General features: G+C 48.6%; 1 long non-coding RNA gene across 1 annotated transcript; it reads left to right on the top strand.

Moving 5' to 3' along the window:
• Positions 1–233: 233 nt before the first annotated feature.
• LOC134739178 (uncharacterized) lies at positions 234–4,998 on the top strand. The gene is made up of 2 exons (XR_010125731.1): positions 234–753; positions 2,144–4,998. It is a non-coding gene; the product is annotated as an uncharacterized LOC134739178 (long non-coding RNA).
• Positions 4,999–5,744: the final 746 nt, after the last annotated feature.

Below are 5,744 nucleotides of genomic sequence, written 5' to 3'. Positions count from 1 at the left end.
GGTCTCCTGTGGGCTGTGCTGCTGCTCCCACCAGTCCAGGATTGTAAAGAGTTTTCATCCTGTGTCTGTGTTAAAATGTGCTCTCTCTGAGCCCTACCATGACAGCGCAGAAATTTGTTTCCATCTGTAAAATGTCAAGGCTGAATCTTTTATGTTCTGCCCTGGGTCTGTGCCCGATAATGAACTCCATCCAAGCCCTGTGGCTGCCTCCAGCCCACGAGACTCTTTGGAACAAAAGGAATAATTCTCAGTGGCAGGAGAGAGTGAGGGAATGGTTTTATCACTCTTTTCCTGCACGACTCAGACCTGAGAGAAAAGAAGAGGGAATTGGCAGAAATAGAAGGCAGCAGGGATGCTCTCTCACTTGTTCCCTGCAGTCATGCCTGTATGGAATTTGGGAGTTTGCTGGACCAGGGGGGCTGCTTTGCGTCCACTGGGAGCAGAAACCTGGGGTTCCATCGCCTGCCTCATGGCGGGGCATCGAGTCTGCTCTCAGCTCTCTTTCCTGAACACCATTGCCACATCTGTCTGTGCTGGTGACAAAAGAGAGAGAAGCCTCAACTGTCTCCTTTATACTGCACTAGGCCATTCTGCAACTCAAGCAGGAGAAAAACCCAGGAGTGGGGTGGTGTAGGCGGGGCCACCGCAAGGAGCCCGTGCATCAGGGGGCACAGGCTGTTTCTGGATCATTCCACTGGGAAGGGGATAAAACCCATCTTTTATGACCCATGCTCAGTTCTCAGCTGGAGTCAGGTAAGGCTTTCCCTTATTCTTATTGTTTTAAAAATGTTTTCTAAAATTGTGGTATGACATACATAACATGCAATTCTTTTATTTATTTATTTATTTATTTATTTATTTTGAGATGGAGTTTCGCTCTTGTTGCCCAGGCTGGAGTGCAATGGCATGATCTTGGCTCACCACAACCTCCACCTTCCAGTTTCAAGCGATTCTCCTGCCTCAGCCTCCCAAGTAGCTGGGATTATAGGCGTGTAATCCCACCATGCCTGGCTATTAAATTAATATTTAACCCTTTTAAAGGATATGATTTGGTGGCATTAATTACATTTACAGTGTTGTGAAACCACCACCACTCTCTGGTTTCAAAACTTTTTCATCATCCCAAACAGAACCAACTAGGCTACAAGATAGTCCTGGGGGAGCCAGGGCTCCAGTTGGGACATGTGTTTCTAAAGGAGTGTGGAGAGGAAGTAAACTCTTAGGTATATTTTCCTTTAAAATCATGACAACAATACCTATGGGAGAGGTACTGTTATTATTCCCATTTTACAGAAAAGGAAACTGAGGCCTAGAAAGCAGCTGGCCAGTGTCAGGGCTAGTATTTGAAATAGACTAGTCTGGCTTCACTGGGCACCACCTCCACCCCACCTGGCTGGTCCCACTTCCTCACTCCATTCTGCTGGAATCATTCCATAAGCTAAAATGTCTAATGATGTTGGGCCTTTGACTTCCCTCTGAAGGGAATTGGTAGGCTGAGCTGAATCTGCAGGGTTTTGGCCATCTCATCTGGCAAATTAAGTGTGACGTGGGGGTTCCGGAATGAGGTGGATGTGAATTGTAATGAACACTGGCTTATTTGAGCCTAGAATCGGACCAGTCATGGATCTACATTGAAAATGGACTTGGGGAGCTGTATGGGTGGGACTGGGCCATTCCTGGAGTGGCGAGGCCTTCCTGGAGGACCCCCACATCTGTTTGCTGCTTCAGCACAGGAGAGAGACTCTTTGAGGGGATGCGAACCTGGAGAGTCCCCTCCCCACACTGAAGGATCAGAAACCATGGAGGGTCCTTGCCCCAGCGCAGCGGCAGAGCCTGTGGCCCCAGCCCTACGTGGTGCTGGGACTCTCCATTTCAGTGGGGTGGTCAGAGGGGAGGCAGAAGCCCTGAGAAACCTTTCCCTCCACATCCCCAGGGCCCCAGAGTGAACCAGACTCTAGGTAGTGGGAGAGGGGATGCTTGCAAAAGATCAAGAACAACAGCCCTGAAGATTTTCAATAATCAGTATTAGAAACCTCACTCATGAAGCACTTTCTATGTGCCAAGGAGCACCCTAGGGGTTCTTCATAATTACTCTTCCCAACTCTCTGGCTGCTTGGTAGGTATTATTTTCTCTGTTTTACAGATGAGGAAGAGAATGCCCAGCAAGATAAAATGGCAGAGCTAAGATGCAAACAAACTCAGGTCTGCGATGCCCAAACCCCTGTTCCTTTCCCTCCTTGTATCTGAAAACTCTTCTCGGCACCAGGGGAGGTGCATCTGGGAGTGGCTGTGTCTGCCTGCATGTTGATGCTGGTGGCGTGCATGTGTGTGGGCTGGGAGATGGGTCTGTGACATCCTGGGTGGAAGGCAGTGGAGCAAGGGCTTCTCTGGCATTGCTGATGGCTACCTGAATCTCCTGTTTCTCTGGGCCGGCTCTCTGGCAGCCAGGTGGGGACGCACACCTGGATCTGCCCTCAGGTGCTCTAAACCGAGGTGAGGGTTCACAAAGCCACGAGAGCAGCTGCTCTTTCCTTGCAGATGCCTATCTGGAGGGGGTGTCACTTGGCGACAGGAATGGCATTTCCCACAGAGGCATTGGGGGTGCTTATAACCCTGTTTAATCAAGCCACACAGGAAATCTGCCCAATGTTTTCTAAGCCTGGGCTGGAAGACGCCTACAAGGAAACCACAGGAACACACAATTTTTGCTCATATCGCAATTCAACAGAGAGTTCTTGAGGGCCTGTTTGTGGGCACATCTCTGAGACACCAAGATGGTAAAATTCCAGGATTCTCCCTACACCCAGGGAGGACATCCTAGCTGCCCTAGTGTGCACTTTGGAGGTACAGCCCTCATTAGATTGCTGTGAGGATTTGGAAGGTCAAGTTCCTGGCATCTACAACCCATGCTAATTTCTTCTCTTCCTTACTTTAGAGCATGATATTCATTGCTAACTGACAAAGAAATCATTTTTAAAATGTGAAACATTTCTTCTTTCTTGTTTACCTCATTGACTTGAAAAAAAATCTTTACTCCATGGCCCTGGTCATTTGAATAGAAAAATGCAAAAATCATAATGATTTTATAGATTATTAGAGCCACGCAAACAGCCAATTTAGACAATCCAGGACAAAATACATTCTGATATCTTAAGCATCCTCTTTTCTTACTTGTACATGTGTCCCCTTTGAATCACTCAGAAAAATGAGAGGCCTTGGCCTCTGTTTCAGTCTACCTGCTGGAAAAATCCTCGAGGGAAGTGTCTTTGTGGTGGATGTGGTCTGACTTGGCCTGGAAGATGGGGAGGGAAAGCCTGAACACAAAACTGCAGGCCTGCGAGGGACTGGGGCCTTACCTGCCCCAACCCCCTTGTTCTGTAGAGGAGGAGACAGAAGCCCAAGCCACAGCCAAATGGCTCATGCATGGCAGGGCAGGTACTGCAAGCAGGTGTCCTGGGGTCCTGTCCCATGCTATTAACAGTATGCTGGTGGCCTCAGCAAATTCCCTAATACTGAGGGGCTTCCCTTATAATGCACATACTGGGGAACCAGGACTTTGCACGCAATGACAGATGGCAAGGCCTTCTGACCTCATTAGGGAGGGCCAGCATGACAAAGACAGCTGCACCTCAGTGGGCCCCAGTGCAGGACACCAGAGACAAGACCACCCAGCCAGATCTCCTCGAGACTGGCAAGCCCTGGAGGTCAGCACTGTTGGCTGGAGAGGGAGTTGAAACTTTGATGGGCACATTTAAGCTTCATGTCCTCTGGGCACCCCCCACTCCACCATTAATGGGAATGGCACTGAAGAACACTGTGAGGTCTGCCGTGGACGCTGCAGGCACCCCGTCCACATTCCTCTTACAGCTGCTCTGAGTGTAGGCTGCAGACTTCTCCCAGCTGCCTCCCCTTCTAGAGAGCTGGGCCCAGCTAAATGAAAGCTGCCAGGGAGGCTGTGCTGACTCCTCTACCCAGAATTTGACCTGTGATTGGTTAAAGTGGAAATACAAAAGACCAGCCCTTTGTTTCAAGGTGCAGCAACTGTGGTGCATGGCCTGCTCCAGAGGTTCCCCTAGGGTCAGGCTGAAGCCTACATCAGCTGAGACCACATGCTTGCTTTGCTACTTCCCCTGCCCTATCCTGCTTCCCTCACTCCCCTTCTCCTGAAAAGCATCCCCTAACTCATCGCTTGGATGAGACTGTCCATCTCAGGCTCTGCTTCTAGGGAACGCAGTCTAAGTCACGATCCATTCTGTAAGACCTTAACACTTTCCACTGACTGTGAGTGCTGCCGAATACATTTTGACCCATTGGTGGTTCCTGTCCTTGGTGAATCCCCGACCTCTGGCGAGATCTTTTCCTCTCTGGTAAGCCTCTGGATGTTCTGACTTCAGAGGGGTTCTGGCTGCAGCTTTAACTTGGCCATATGTTGTGACAGCTCTTGGAGCAGCATTACACGGGAGCAATATCCTTCCTGCTTCTTGGATCTCAGAATTCATTTTCGGACCAAAGACATCAAATAAACCCAGGAAATACGAAGCTGTTCGCAGTTATGACTTGAGATGAATAGAGTTGTTCATCCTCTAAAGTTGTGTTCTGTTCCTTATCAGCCTCATCTGAAACCTCAGACACAAAAGCAGAGATGTTTCTGTCAGGAGGGGCGGAAAGTTCGGTCTGGCTTTGATACTTGTCTGGAGATGATAAACTTGGGAAGGGAAATATAGCAGATCCAATCCTCCCTCCCCCATCTCCATTAGGTCTTTGGCCTTGATAGATTTCAATATCCTGTGCAGCTGATGTCTGACCCACGCATCAAGAATACAGCCTTCACACACCTGCCGTGAGAAGCCCTCTATGACCTTCTGCAGAAGGAGGGAACTGCCAAAGAGCTGCTGAGTGCAGGAATGCAGGGTGCTGAGAAGCAGGTACCCAGTTTGGGGTTAAAATATGTATGATATACCCATTTGAATACCCATCAATAAATATCAGTCACGCTCACTTGTGGGTGCTGGGGGTTATCGGAGATATTGATTCATTTGTTTATGAATGGTATTTTCTAATTTTTCTATGATATAACACTGGTCTAGTAAAGAAATACAAGTTTTAAAAGCAGTTATGCACAACATAGTTCCTTTTTTTTTTGAGATGGAATTTGGCTCTTGTCGCCCAGGCTGGAGTGCAATGGCGTGATCTCAGCTCACTGCAACCTCTGCCTCCCGGGTTCAAGCAATTCTTCTGCCTCAGCCTCCCGAGTAGCTGGGATTACAGGTGCCTGCCACCACACCCGACTAATTTTTGCATTTTTAGGAGAGACGGGGTTTCACCATGTTGGCCAGGATAGTCTTGATCTCCTAACCTCAGGTGATCCACCCGCTTCGGCCTCCCAAAGTGCTGGGATTACAGGCGTGAGCCACCATGCCTAGCCATTTCCATTTTTAAATATGAATAATTAACTTATGGTCACACACACATGTGCAAAACAAAACTGCAACTACATGCACCAAAATGTTTGCAGGGCTTAATTTTGGGTAGTAGGAAGATGTGTGGTCTTTTCTTTCTTTTTTACTTAGCAAGGTATTCCATGACTTCAGGCAATGCTGTATAGTGAAATATCCATTCTCAGTCTCTGATGGATCTGCACAGTGTTAACCAACACAGGTCCCCTCTCAGGTACATGGTGATGGCCTTGCGCTGGCATGGTGGGATGTGCCTGTCAGGCTGAGTGAGACACTGGAACTCAGTGA

Source organism: Pongo pygmaeus, chromosome 2 (assembly GCF_028885625.2).
Source record: "Pongo pygmaeus isolate AG05252 chromosome 2, NHGRI_mPonPyg2-v2.0_pri, whole genome shotgun sequence".
Taxonomy (NCBI): domain Eukaryota; kingdom Metazoa; phylum Chordata; class Mammalia; order Primates; family Hominidae; genus Pongo; species Pongo pygmaeus.
Note: the sequence above shows the minus strand (reverse complement) of the source record. Positions and strands in the feature narration are given on the sequence as shown.